The sequence below is a fragment of the Poromitra crassiceps genome, assembly GCF_964638095.1.
Source record: "Poromitra crassiceps genome assembly, chromosome: 14".
Taxonomy (NCBI): Eukaryota; Metazoa; Chordata; class Actinopteri; order Beryciformes; family Melamphaidae; genus Poromitra; species Poromitra crassiceps.
The window spans coordinates 32,671,062-32,686,860 of NC_139633.1; the positions used below are offsets into that span (position 1 = coordinate 32,671,062).

Sequence of the window (15,799 nt, forward strand, 5' to 3'; positions counted from 1 at the left end):
CGCTAATCTGATTGGCCGCTGGGAGCCTGGGGCGGGCTCTCCCTCAGCGGCCAATGGGAACTGTTAGTTCTGAATATATTATAGAAACAGACCATTCTTGGGACGCAACGAGATGAGGAAGGGACAACTCCGTCACAACAAACGGGGTTGCTATATTTTCGCCAAATTAATCCAGAATCATGTTTTATGGACCAGAGACACACGTTTTTAAGAGGTTACAGCTGCACGAATTTGGACCTTTAAATGTTCTAGAATTGCATGTTGTGTTAACATAAATATTATTTCTATCTACTACTTAGGCTTATTTGGTTGCTTTTTCTTGTAAAAATGTAGTAAGCCTCAATGCATGCTGGGAAAAATGCACATGTGTGTCTGTGTGTGGCTTGGTAGGGGAGCCAGCACACTGAATAAGGCCTGGTTTTGAAAAGCGCTAAGCGCAAAATTAACGCCAGTTGGGAAGATTGCTTTAGGCTGGTATTTAAGGCCGAAACGCCCATTCTGGCCTATTCCGGCACTGTGCCACGCCTCTTCAGCGTAAAGCGCATTTTGGGGCCTAAAAACATGATGCTATATTCCCAGGTCACTGGTAGGCAGGCGCAAAGCGTATTTTTTTGCGTTTAACGCCAGTTTAGCGCCTAAGGCCAGGGGGAAGGTAGAGCCCCCTGTGTATATGCAGAGATAAGGTCACTTTAATGCATCTGACTCTAACGACACCTTCAGAATGCAGAGATAAGGTCACTTTAATGCATCTGACCCTAACGAAACCTTCAGAATGCAGAGATAAGGTCACTTTAATGTATCTGACTCTAACGAAACCTTCAGAATGCAGAGATAAGGTCACTTTAATGCATCTGACCATAACAAAACCTTCAGAATGCAGAGATAAGGTCACTTTAATGCATCTGACCCTAACGAAACCTTCAGAATGCAGAGATAAGGTCACTTTAATGTATCTGACTCTAACAAAACCTTCAGAATGCAGAGATAAGGTCACTTTAATGTATCTGACTCTAACGAAACCTTCAGAATGCAGAGATAAGGTCACTTTAATGCATCTGACCATAACGAAACCTTCAGAATGCAGAGATAAGGTCACTTTAATGCATCTGACTCTAACGACACCTTCAGAATGCAGAGATAAGGTCACTTTAATGCATCTGACCATAACAAAACCTTCAGAATGCAGAGATAAGGTCACTTTAATGCATCTGACTCTAACGAAACCTTCGGAATGCAGAGATGAGGTCACTTTAATGTATCTGACTCTAACGAAACCTTCAGAATGCAGAGATAAGGTCACTTTAATGCATCTGACCATAACGACACCTTCAGAATGCAGAGAGGAGGTCACTTTAATGCATCTGACTCTAACGACACCTTCAGAATGCAGAGATGAGGTCACTTTAATGCATCTGACCATAACGACACCTTCAGAATGCAGAGATAAGGTCACTTTAATGCATCTGACCCTAAAGAAACCTTCAGAATGCAGAGATAAGGTCACTTTAATGCATCTGACCATAACAAAACCTTCAGAATGCAGAGATAAGGTCACTCTAATGCATCTGACCATAACGACACCTTCAGAATGCAGAGATAAGGTCACTTTAATGCATCTGACCCTAAAGAAACCTTCAGAATGCAGAGATAAGGTCACTTTAATGCATCTGACCATAACAAAACCTTCAGAATGCAGAGATAAGGTCACTTTAATGCATCTGACCATAACGACACCTTCAGAATGCAGAGATAAGGTCACTTTAATGCATCTGACCCTAAAGAAACCTTCAGAATGCAGAGATAAGTTCACTTTAATGCATCTGACCCTAACGAAACCTTCAGAATGCAGAGATAAGGTCACTTTAATGTATCTGACTCTAACGAAACCTTCAGAATGCAGAGATAAGGTCACTTTAATGCATCTGACCATAACGACACCTTCAGAATGCAGAGATAAGGTCACTTTAATGTATCTGACTCTAACGAAACCTTCAGAATGCAGAGATAAGGTCACTTTAATGCATCTGACCCTAAAGAAACCTTCGGAATGCAGAGATAAGGTCACTTTAATGCATCTGACCATAACAAAACCTTCAGAATGCAGAGATAAGGTCACTTTAATGCATCTGACCATAACAAAACCTTCAGAATGCAGAAATAAGGTCACTTTAATGCATCTGACCATAACAAAACCTTCAGAATGCAGAAATAATGTCACTTTAATGCTGATACAGGATTCCACGTTTCCATGCAGTAAGCTAAATCAATCAATCAAATCAAATCAAGCGCGATGGTAATGAGCCACTGTGCTGATCAGTCTAGCAGCAGCTGTGTGTGTGTGTGTGTGTGTGTGTGTGTGTGTGTGTGTGTGTGTGTGTGTGTGTGTGTGTGTGTGTGTGTGTGTGTGTGTGTGTGTGTGTGTGTTCCTTGTTTACAACATTCTTTGGAGGTATTATCTAAGTTCAAGGAGCAGCTCAGGCGCTCCCCTAACTGTCATTTCCCTTCAGGGCCTACCTGCCAGCATACCTGTTTGTTCTTGTTGGGTTTTTTTTTACATGCCCCAGTGTCTCTCTCTCTCTCTCAATTCAATTCAATTTTTTTTTCAATTTCAAATAGCTTTATTGGCATGAAAAGACAGTGCTTATATTGCCAAAGCAAATACACATATTAACAGTACAACAATAAGGAAATTATAATAATAAATGAATGTACAGTCGAAGATGTATAATGTACAAACAGTCAAAATTTACAATCAAAGATATATGTACATATAAACTTCCCAAAAAATGGGGCATTCTGACTTAAATTTGTACAGTTGTTCAACAGGTAAACAACTCTCTCTCTCTCTGCCCCTTTCTCTCTGTCTCTCTCTGTCTCCCCCTCTCGCTCTCTGTCTCACCCTCTCTCTGCCCCCCTCTCTGTCTCCCAATCTCTCTCTGTCCCCTCTCTCTCTGTCCCTCTCTCTCTGCCCACTCTCTCTGTCTCCCCAGCTATCTCTCTCTGTCTCTGCCCCATCTCTCTCTGTCTTTCTCTCTCTCTGTCTCCCACTCTCTTTGTCTTTGCGCCCTCTCTTTCTCTCTCTCTCCCTCTCCCTGTCTCCCCTCTCTGTGTGTATCTGCCCCCTCCCTGTTTCTCTCTCTCTCTCTGCCCCATCTCTCTGTCTTTCCCCCTTTATCTCTCTGCCCACTCTGCCCCCTCACTCTCTGGCTCTCCCCATCTCTCTCTCTCTCTGCTCCTCTCTCTGTTGCCCCCTGTCTCTCTCTGCCCCCTCTCTCTGTCTCCCCAGCTATCCATTCAATTCATTTCAAATGGCTTTATTGGCATGAAGTAACACTGTACATATTGCCAAAGCAAGCGTTTAGACATGAAGAGCTAAACATTAATTAGAAAACTTACTATATCAAACATACAAGACAAATGAATGAATGAATGAATAATACAAGACAAATGAATGCTATCTCTCTCTGTCTCCCCAGCTATCTGTCTCTGCCCCCTCTCTCTGTCTGTCTTTCTCTGTCTGTCCTGAACTGACCCAACATCAGATTCCAGTATGACCTGCTCACGGTCCTGAACTGACCCAACATCAGATTCCAGTGTGACCTGCTCACGGTCCTGAACTGACCCAACATCAGATTCCAGTGTGACCTGCTCACGGTCCTGAACTGACCCAACATCAGATTCCAGTGTGACCTGCTCACGGTCCTGAACTGACCCAACATCAGATTCCAGTGTGACCTGCTCACGGTCCTGAACTGACCCACATGACCCGCAAACAAACAAACAAAGCTGTCACAGTTGATCAGCCAAAATATAACATTATTACATTACATTGCCTTACATTACATTACATTACATCATTTAGCAGATGCTTTTACTCTCACTCTCACTTACAATAACATTTTGTCAACAATAGAGAAATCAACTATGCAACATAATCTATGACAGCTACAACATTTGAAGGAATAGAGTGGTAAGTTTTTTTAAGAAAGATGTTAGTTCAACAAGGGGCCAGGTGGAGCCTGAAAAGGTGTGTTTTTTATATAACCTGCTGGTTTGCCACACTTGGTTGTTAATATAATGTTTATATCTTTATATCTGTCTATATCTTGTATATTTCTTCTAACTTATCATGTTCCTTATGTAAACTATTGTCGCTGTCCGGCGGATAGCTTCTATCTCCAAATTCAGCCTTTTAAAAAATATATATTTTATTTTTATTTAATTGTTTATTTTCATAAATTGATTTAAGATTTAGTAGGTACCCCAAAATAACCTGTGAAAGTTTCAGGTATTTTGGCCGAGCGACAGATGTTATATTACTGGTTATTAATGTTGCTATTATTAAACTATGTTAAAATGAAAAATAGCTTTTTTGGAGATTTTTTTTACATTTCTGCCAGTAATCTGACAGTGACACTATGTAATTTATATGTGCAAACGTCGCTTGTTCAAAATAAAATAATTCTAATTCAAAACACGGTCAAGTTCCCTGTAAAGGGCAGGTGATCGGACCATCACCGCATCATTAGTTTGAGTCTTTGCCTTCTTCCAACTTGGCTTGAAGCACTTATGAGAGAAAATAATTAAAAGATCATTCTAAGTTTCAGACATATTATTCTAGACATAAAAAAAATTGTTAACAGTGCAAATGCATTTGATTGCCTGCAAATTAATGTCTCAAAATCTGCTGTCTGGCCACAGTAGCTGCACGGGGGTGCTCAGTGGGTCCTTTTTTTATTTTTATTTTAATGCCTAGAATTTTGCAACTTAGAATTATTTTGTAATGGTTTTCTCTCCCATAAATGCAATAAGAAAAACATATAATAAGCACAGCAACAGTATACACTTAAATGATTAATTGCACAGATCTTACCTGGCATTCTCTAGAGGCATATAGAGATGGGATGGACATCTGGCCTGGTTTTAATGAAGAGAACATAGACAGAGTTTTAGTCAGTCTGTGCCTGTTGTCAGATCACCTAAAGCTTTATGATGCACAAAAGAGGAAATGAACAGGGAGGCAGTTACAGTAGATGATGCGCAACAACATTCTCTAACCACGCCCATAATGGGCAAATGCCAAATACTAAAGACATGGAAAGACCTGCCTTGACACTGATTGAGGTGTGGCCACATGCCACAACACGCAGAGACTCTGGAGTCAGTGAGCTTTGGGGTGCTGAAAGTCTATGATGTCATATAAAGTCTATGATTTCATATTAAATGCTGAGGTTGATCCCATTTGTAGCACAGATCTGGTGCCAGATTTAGATTTAGCCATTTTGATCACTCGAGAATTGATCAACATGGTCAAAAATTCCCCAAAACACGAGCAGAATTTTGTTCGGCCACAGCTATGCCATTCTACATGCGATCGGGGTGAAACTTTCAGGAAGTGTAAAGAGCACCCCTGCGGGTGACCTAATGGAGCCAGATTTCTTAATTAGGTAATTAGGGCAGATTCATTTCCCTAATTACCTAATGATGATTGTCCTAATTACGTAATGATAATGTGATGTCACTCGAGCAATGATGACATCATCTGGTGACATCATCACTGTTGACATCACTCACTGATTATGTCCTCATTGAGTTCTCGAGTGACATCACTGGTGACATCACCAATTCTATACACTAGTGGACCCGTGGGAGTTAGACCTCCCCAAAGCCTCCGGGACACACCCAAATTCTTTTTTTCTTCTTCTTTTTGCTCCTTTATTTATTTATATACACAACTGATTACTTATACTCCCATCATCATCATCATCATCATACACGGGTCAAACAGCTCACAAACGCCTTTTGACTGATACCAAAAAACACAGAAAATCAAACCTGTTCCGAAAACTTTAATGACAGAAGAAAGTTTCGTGGGGCAGTGTGTAAACGTAGGTGACACAACATAAGATCGTATTTATTTTTAAACGTGCAACCATTTTTGACACTTATTGTGTGCAAAAGCATTTAGCATTTTCAGTGCTGTAACTGCCTGAAATAGATGACAAGATTGTTTGTGACGATTATGCAACTTACTTACGGCGTGAATACTGCCTGTCTCGTCTGCCTTCCCTTTGAAAAACACACAGCTCCGCTCACATTCACTAAAGTTGGAAATACGTTGACAGATTCACACTTCAGATCAATAGCTCAGAAGCAAGGTGTTTGTAATGCACACAAACCACGCCTCTTTCCCACCTTAGTAAGGTAGACCTAACCTTGCAAGCAAGCTGGATTCTCTCAATACCGCCCCCATCTGACAATGTCAGGTTAAGGTAGACCATGAGCTACAACCTCATTTTCACCTAATCGTCCTCCTGGACAAGCTGGACAATCGGTTGTTAAGACTGACGACAGATGTTCACCCCGTGTCACCTCCGGGGCCAAGCGGCACCGCTCCTCATTTGCCTCATTCAAAACAACTATGGTGGATCCCGTGAATCTTTTTAGATATCTTTATATAAATAATTGTTTAACTTAACATACATTTTTATAGATAATATTTTTAGTTTTTGCGCCAAACTTTGTTGTATTTGTGAACCTTATTAACTGCAAACATGTCCTCTTCTCTTTCTCATCGCAAGGAGAATGACAGTTGAATCTTTTTTTTTGTCTTGGATCTATTCCAACAATGAGGGACACAGCACTGCGGCATATTGACAATGCAGAGAGGCTTCTCTGTAGTATTGTTGGGAGGTCATACATCCAGGGCCGGTTCGTGCATATAGGCGACATAGGCGACCGCCTATGGCGCCATCTTGTGGGGGCGGCAAGATGAGGCAGAAAAAACAAACAAACCCACACAATAAAACCAAAATAAAATAATGTGGTTCGTGGTTGCTGGTTGGTTGATCACATTTTCTGCCGTATAGTCATTTGCTGAGGAATGGGTCAATGTGGCGCTGCACCAATGACTGGGCTTCATGCACCTGCAGCACCCGCCTACCTGCTCCCGCTGTGGCCCGCCCTCACCCCAACAACGCCACAACGAAGACAAAGCGAAAAAAGCGCCAGTTAAACATCATGTCTAACCCTAAGCGACCAAAATTGTCTGGTGCCCAGTTTAAAAAGAAAGTTGCAAAGTTGCCCAGTTGCAAAAGGAGCAAGCACGGGAACAGCAGAGGGGTTCCTTGTTAAGGTTTATTGAACCCAGGTCTGCCGCGGCTAGTAGTGACAAGTCTGACAACAAAGCCATCGGGAGGGATCCACCAAGTCCACCGCTACCACCGGAGACGGAGGCCGCTGCCAGCAGCAGCATCACATCGACACTACTGCTACCGTCCGTGCTGCTGCTAGTGCTAACACCATCGCTGCCGCTGCGGGCCGGCTGGCCCTCGCCCGACCTGGTGCACCTTCAAGTTCGCTGGCGCCGGAGACAGCTAGCAGCACTGTGCTAGCTGCTATTGCTAGTAGCACTAGCAATACCGCTGTTGCTAGTACTAGTAGCGACGCTGCACCAGCACCCGGGAGTAGCAGGGAAGAAGACGCCCCTTCTTCTTTGCATCCACCGCCACCGGCGGAGCCTGTCAGGTGCGCTGCCTGGCCCGCCGTGATCGTGAGGAAAGCCCCTCCGGCTCCACCGGAGACCGTGGCCGGGAGTAGCAGGGAAGACGCCCCTTCATCACCGGCACCGGAGCCTGCCAGGTGCGCTGCCTGGGACGCGGCCGCTGTGATCGTGAGGGAGGAAGCCCCTCCACCAGAGACCGTGGCCGGGAGTAGCAACGAAAACGAGGATATAACTGGACAACAAGATAATGATATTTTGAACGTTACTGATTCTGAGCATGAGGATAATATAACGGTACACGGTGAAGAGGATTTTGATGACCCCAGCAAATGGCCAGAAATAATAACGAAAGGACTCAAAGAAATCTTGATTGAGAGGGGAACCTATCAAATCAAAGGAATTGATTTCCCCAGAGACAGTGCAAACAGAAAGTTTTCTGAGTATCATTATAGTCGCAGTTTGGCAAATGGAGAGAGACTCCTGGCTCGTTTATTCAGCAAGGAAGGATGTCACATTTTGTTTCTGCTGTAAGCTTTTCTGTGGAAATGATAGAAAGTCAGCTCTGGCGAGAGAGGGTGTTAAAGACTGGAAAAATATGTCTACCATCCTTAGCGGTCATGAAAAGTCAAATGACCACCTAGACAGTTTTCATAAACGGAGAGAACTAAATATAAGATTGGCTACACAAAAAACCATTGATGCACATCATCAGAGGAAGCTGGCTGCACTGGCGAAATGTATTCAGCGGTTGATCAGTTTGATCAGGGTAATGGCTGCGCAAAACCTGGCATTCCGTGGTGGCACAGATGCATTGTTTGAGCATAACAATGGCAATTTCCTCAAACTAGTGGAGACAATCAGCCTTTTTGACAGCTTTATGGCTGAACACATTAGGAGAATAACTTCAAAGGAAACACAGGTTCACTACTTAGGCAAAGACATTCAAAACGAAATAATAATAATGTTAGCCTCACAGATTCAAAAGGAAATTAAAACGATGCTGAAGACAGCTAAATACTACTCTATAATTTTAGCACCTGATGTGCAGTGTTGGGAAAGTTACTGAAAATTGGTAATTAGTTACAGTTACTAGTTACTTCTCTCAAAAGGTAATTTAATTACTTTAAAGTTACCAGTTACTTCAAAGTAATTAGTTACTAGGATTTGGATGGAATATACCTTTAAAACTATAAGTACTTGAACAGAAAGTAGTATGTGGATAGAACATAATACTTATTCTCTGGCTCTACAATCCCTAGTATGGCTCTACCAACTAACAGGCTGTTTAGCTCAGATGGTAGAGAACCAGACTTACAATGTGACAATCTTGGGGCTGAAAGTTCAAATCTCACCTGGAGAGAGTGTTTATTTGATATCTTTCACTTTATAGTAGGGTACACAAAAAGAGTAACAAATGGACAGGTAATGATTCAGTATTCATAAACTACTGGGTATGATGCACCACTTTACAATAGGGTACACAAAAAGACTAACTAATAGACAGATAATAATTAAGTATTCATAAACTACTGAGTATGATGCACCACGAAAAAAAAACTGTGACGCCCACTCCCCGAGACATTATGCGCACCTTTAGCTTGAGGTTTTGATTTGTAACTCATCGTTTTTAGCAGTAACTATAGACAACACTGACTGCAAAAAAAAACAAGTTTATTTAAAACTGGAGTGATTGTGCAGACAGCCTTGCCAGGCTTTATACAGGACGGCCGGGTAATAAAGTAATACAACTTGGGGATGGGAGGAGTGTGTTGGTGCTGGGGGGAGTTAGAGAAACACAACAACATGACATAGATCGGGAGGGCTGGGGAATCAGTGAAATTGTAGGCTATTCCTCAAATGCATAAGAATAGAGCCACAACGTCCTGAATGGCCAAATGCCATTTGGCCGTCATCAAAAAAACAAACGGGGTTCCCATCTGAACGCTGTTGTTGTTGAGATGCGATCTCACTGAGGGAATTGCCCGTCGTCAAAAATGTAATGGTTGGATGCACAGTGCACACGCAGCAACTTCCTGGATGGCCAAATGGCATTTGGCCGTGGTCAAAAATAAATGGTGTTAAAAAACCGAGTTCTTCCTTGGGAATATTTCTAAGATACCATCTTAACACTCTCGGTAGGAAGTAGCCCCCTATTTATGACATTGGGAGGAGAGATTAAAAAACAGAGGTGTCAAAATCATGCTGAGAGGATATCTGCCTTTTCTCCCCTCCCACTCATCCTTGAAAAGTGGATTTTCAGAAACTTGGAAAATCAGGGGGGCTGTCCGTTGGGTAGTTTTAGACCATGCCCCTTTTACCCAATCCCATCTTGCCCTAAAAATGAGAAAGTGGAAAAAGTGGATTTTCAGAAACTCCAAAATCAGGGGGGTGGGGCATCGGGTAGTTTAGGCCACGCCCATTTTACCCGATGCCACGCCCACTAAAATATGGGAAAAGTGGAATTTTCACAAAAGTCCCAAAACACCCACCCTAAGTAAACTACTGTGGGAAAATAGAGCCTGTACTAGTATGTCCATGAGCCAACACATCGTCAAAGTAATACACTTGACTTGCGGGGATATCAAAGGTGCTTAGTATTGATAAAGTTTCAGTGACTGATATCATTATTTCTGATCATTTCTGTGTATTTTTGAAGCACTTCTTCTGCGTGTAACCGCAGGGACAAACAAGAGGGTCAGTGTCAGGCAGTTATGTAGCCTGCATTTAAAGAGACATGAGAGACATGCTGATGGAAATGACAGGCCATGAAGCAGAGGTGGCTCTGGAATGTGACAAGTGACGGTCATGATACTTTTGTCTGATTGTTACGTAATGGGGTGGTTGGAGATGAAAGCAATTGTTTCACGGGGGACGGGGGACGAGGGCTGTATTGCTTCACAGGAAAGAAAAAATGTCTGAGAGGAAAGAAGAGAAAAGAAAACAAAAAACTTGTTTGACAGGAAAGAAACCCACACAAAACACACACGCACACACACACACACACACACACTATCCCTACTCTGCTTGGCATCACTCATTCTCAGTAGCTTAGATTCTGCATGAGGCCGGGCCTGACCTTAATTAGGAATAACATCACTGTTGTTCGGGGACTTTCACATCTACCTTGTTTGGTCTGGACTTTCCATTTTGATTAAAAAAAAACACCCTCCAATCCAACCTGTCCCCGGGCCACAGTCCGGACCAAACAGCCGAACCTTGGTCCGATGAAGAGGTGGTCTCAGTCCGGATCAAACTGGACCATGGTTCGGTTTGTTTGTAGTGTGATTATTTTTTTTTTGGATGGTTGGATTTTCTGACCAATTACAGGAGGATCCAGCAGGCTACAGTATAGAGGAAAAAGGAGCCACAGTACAAGGAGAAGTTTTGAATTGAAATGATTTGGTCGGAAAGAAAAATCAGACAATGCTATAAAGTGACCTGGGGGTAAATCATATAAATGATAACACTTTCAAGGTATTTTCAGAGTATGAGTACTTCAACACCCGGGTGTAACTTTATTTTATTTTTTATTGAGGAGAGTGAGGCTACACTGCACAAGCATGTGAAACATCAAATTACCTCCTGGTCTCTGCAGCATAGACTGTATGGCAACTAAGCAAAAAAACAAATAATGTGAATAAATAAAAATGCTATTGCAATTGCTAAAATTGCCCTGGAAATTATCAAAAATCCCCCGAAACATTTTAAAGCTGCATTCAGCAATAATGAGATACATCCGCCCTGCCTGCATGAGAGAGAAATAGAGGACAGCGGGGGTTTGGGGGTTCAAAGTCACTGACCAAACACTATTTCAGTCATTTAACACTTATTTTAACACAAAAACATAGCTGAATGCAACTTTAATTTTCTACTCTGTTACTGTGATGTTTCCTATAACTTAGCATAACTTAGCATAACTTAGTCATAGAAATATTGGCCAACAAGTTTAGTTTCTGTGGTTTTAGCTTCTTCTCATGCCTGATGGAGAGAATATGTTGTTCTTCATGGCTGTCACGGATGCTTGCTCTGTCACATTCCAGAAGCAGTGCACCTTATGGTGTAACAAAGTTCAGTTCTTTGCTATGGCAGCCAGCTGGCAGCTGAAAGGGTTTCGGGTGGGAGTATCACCTGAAGATTACCGCCACTGTTACGTTTCCGTGTTGACTTTGTTTAATCTGCCAAGGACCTGTCATGGCCCAGATGCCAATTAAAGATTGCTGCATCTGTCACTTTTTATGGGCTTACGTGAGAACAGACAAAAAGGCTTCCTCCCTTTGACATTATTAATGATACAAAGTGGGTTGATTACCGATAAACCCATCCTTTAATACTCACAATAAGAATTTAGCTCTTTAAAATACATTTGTGGCCAGTGAACATGTAGAAAATTAGTAGAAGTTTGTAACATAAGCATGATAAATAAGAAGAGTTCAGAGTCTGTGATGTGTGCGTGCAGAACATGTGGAACAGCGCTGTCAAACAGGTGTGGGAAGCTTGTAGGCTGGCAGGACGGGGAAAGTATGTTCGAGATGTGCAGGCGCTCAATCGGAACATCGCTCTGGAGCTGTAATGGTCACTGCTGGCGTTGAGACCATGGCCACGTTCTCGTTGCCACAGTGGAAGTTGAAAATTGTCAGGTCCTCCCTGTCATGGAATGTCATACCAGGAATAATTTATTAGATCACTGATAACATCACAATTGCTCGAGTGACATCACTGTTGTTGTTTTTTACCTTTATTTATACAGGGGGAGTCTCACTGAGAGCTCTCTTTTTCAGGAGCGCCCTGTTCACATTCACACACACATTCACACCTGGAAGATGACCAGTACAACCACAGTCTGATCTGCTGGCCACTCAGCAGCTCCACTGACCAGTACAACCACAGTCTGATCTGCTGGCCACTGAGCAGCTCCACTGACCAGTACAACCACAGTCTGATCTGCAGGTCACAAAGCCAGTGTTGGGGAGTAGTGAACTACATGCAATGTAATTACACATTTTGCAGTAGCTTGCTGGTCAATTTGAACTATATTCATATTGTAACAGAGCCGAGGTGTCTCTTGAACCTGGGGCTCCCCGTCCTCAGACAGGCCGCTGCTGACCAGTCAGACAAAGGGACAATCATCGTGCAAGGGCCATCCCAGGGTCGTTACACTTTTACATAGTGTTTCAGTGAATGAATTTACTTGTAATTATTGTGTGTACTGTAGTTAACTACTGAAACAATGTTGGCACCTTATGGTGGGGGTGCAGTGAGCCATATAGTATTGATAATTCTACTAGGTGCAGGGCCGTAGCCAGGGTTCCGAAATAGGGGAGGTCCAGCAAGGGGAGGCGGATTTGAGTTTGAAAAATTTGAGGTTTTTTTTCCCCCTTTTTAAGCCATATTTAGAGTAATATATCATTTTAAATCAACATTAGGATTATACTGTTGTGATGTCATTATTCAGTATATTCTCTTTCATGTCACCACCTGCTCAGCTCTCCTGTCAACATAATTGTAACTAACAAACACAAACTGTTTTAGCCAAATTCATATCAAAATGACACCTACAAACACAGGTACACAACCCAAGCCGTACACAACACACAAAGTCATCATCGATAATAAAAAAAAACATACAGAGGGACATTTATTTATTCCTGATAGGAACGATTGAAAAATAAAATAAAATATATTATGTTGTTTTTAACTTTACACCACCTCTTTTTGTTACTTATTGGGTCATGAAACTGAAACCATGCATATAGCCACCTGCATACCTGACTTCGGGAGCTTGGCAATTGGCATCATGCATGATTAGCCAGTAGCATCCCAACGTGTCACACAGGTAACATTACTTAAGAGACAGACTAGACACTTACTTTCTTGGTTGTTGCTAAAAAATCTGTCAGTGTCACTCACTGTCTGTCGTTCACTCGCTCACTGTCTCGCAGGTCGCTCACCTTCAATTATCTCGCCAGGCAGACAGACAGTCATCACTCACCACCATGCTGCTGCTCTCTCGGAATCAAGTTACCGCGTCAGATGACTTCCTGCCTGACCTGCCTTTCGTTTCAAAATAAAAGCGATCCCGTGTTTTTCATGCTTTTCCATGCAGATTGTTTTATTAAAAAAAAAAAAAAAAAAAATCTCTGAAATATTAGGGGAGGTCCGGACCTCCCCGTCCTCATAGCTAGCTACGGCCCTGACTAGGTGTAGAGGTGTCACACCATCTCACATGTTGTTTATTCATGACTCAGTCACCAAACAACCAACACAAACACACCAGCATTCACTTCCTCATACAGCTAACGTGAAAAAGCCTATTAGCCATGCTCAACTCCTTAGCTCCTTAAAGGAGCCCTGTTTCTACACCGAGGGCAAAGCTTTCTACTTCTGCATTGACATCAATGCAGCAGTTGCAAAAACTGCAATTCCATGAATGGGCAATTGAGGGTGGCTGCAAGAGCGAGTCAATCCCCATAGACCCCTATGTTAAAATGCCTGTCTTTACATCGTAAATAAACATGTTTACAGCCTGGTTCAAAACAATGTTTAGGTCTATAGCTAATTTCAAATTCTAATTACCTGCATGTGCGGTTTTGTTAGTGCTGTCTCCTAATAGCAAGCTTTGCTGGTGAAGTAGCTCACAAGCTTGTTAACTCGCAAGCTAACGACTTTCTTCTTCTCCTTCGATAAAGACAACCACATTGCATTGTGGTATACCGGCAAAAATGTAGGATACATTCGCTGTTCACTAGAAATCGCTGTGCATTGTGGGTATTTTATAGTGGACTAAATAGTGAATCAAATTAACAGTTGAGGATTCGGACACTATTAAAAAAGAAAAGTGGCGACACTAAATAGTCCACTATTCATAGGGACCGATTCCGAACAGGGCTCCTGTCTCAAGTGAGCTGCGTATGAACAAAGATGACAGCGGCCAAAGTGCCGAACTAGAGCTTTCAAAACAGTAGTCAACGAACCAATGGGTGACATCACACACACTCCGTCCCTTTAGTCTACACACAGTCCACAGCACAACAGTCAAATACTGCATCCTCCAAACTGTGCCTTGGATACTTTCTACCTTAATTAGGATATTGTGTACATTACTTTTTACTGAGGCCTATTGTGAGAATCTGTTTAGAATTTATAATTGGGAGTAAGCATACCATTGTACTTGCACGTTACACATGGCAATACATGATTATATCATCTATAACAAGTATTCATAGAAGTTGCCGCATGCTACTCAGGGCCTAAAATTCATTTAGCAAATTGCAACACAGGTGAATTGATCATTCTGCCATATACACACTCATCTATCCACAGTCCTGTATAATGATTGGACAAGCAAAACTGTCAAATCAAACACCTGAGCCAATCGGCTGCAGGCTCTTCAGCCTTGCACCCGCCCCCTTTTCTTGGTCTGGGAGGAGGAAATCACTGCCTCCCTCTCTTTCACTCCATGGCACCACTCACACCTGCTGAGAGCAGACCCCACACCTTGATGCAAGCAGGCCACACACCTTGATGCATGTTCACCTTGACTGACATTGGACATTTGGAACCTGAATATTGGAAACTGGATGCAACACTGCTTTTTACACCACATGGGTGAGTGGATCCTCATTACAGAAAGCATGGAAATCTTCTGCCATCATTGCTAAAACCAACAATGCAAACAGTGATAAATGCTAAGCTACATGCCAAGATAGATGCTAAGCTACCATGCCAACTATAGACTTCACTATACATGCAAATTGTAATCAAGCCTTCACCCAACAGTGTCTGATCTGATGATGTCCTGCTGCTGTTGTGGAGGAAAGCCTGCTGCGAACCCTGGTCGGGCTTCATAGCTGGAGCTAATGGATGGTTAAACCAGAAGAATCTTGAAGAACTCTGGGCAGGCTTCAAGCCTGACTCAGTCCTACCATAGGCCCCATTCCCGTTGGGTGGTAGAACTGTAGACTTGGACTAGTCTCCAATCAATTTTTCTCTCCCCTTCTCCCTCATTGCACTACAAAGGTCATATGGGTTGTGCAATAATTGTCATAACCATTGTCAACTTAAAGCACTTTAATCACAATAGTCACTTTACAGTGTGAACTGAATTGAAGGCTTTATGGGATTGTGCAATTACATAGTATTTATGACGGGGAAGAAGATGGTGATGAAATGAACAGAAATGTGATCATGACTTAATGAATTGATTTGAACATTGATGGGCTGAACTGAAATCACCACTAGTAGTGCTACTTTACAGAAGGTGTAAACCCACCCTTTTGTTATTTAAAAGGCCTATTT

At 42.4% G+C, this 15,799-nt stretch overlaps 1 protein-coding gene across 1 annotated transcript in view; it reads right to left on the reverse strand.

Annotated features, from left to right (window-relative positions):
* The window catches only part of LOC310789401 (NLR family CARD domain-containing protein 3-like), an 86,499-nt gene extending 81,524 nt beyond the window's left edge, over nucleotides 1-4,975 (reverse strand). The window contains exon 1 of the mRNA XM_083651044.1: nucleotides 4,874-4,975. The gene's annotated coding sequence lies outside the window, so the exon portion shown is untranslated. The remainder of the gene's footprint in view (nucleotides 1-4,873) is intronic.
* Nucleotides 4,976-15,799: the final 10,824 nt, after the last annotated feature.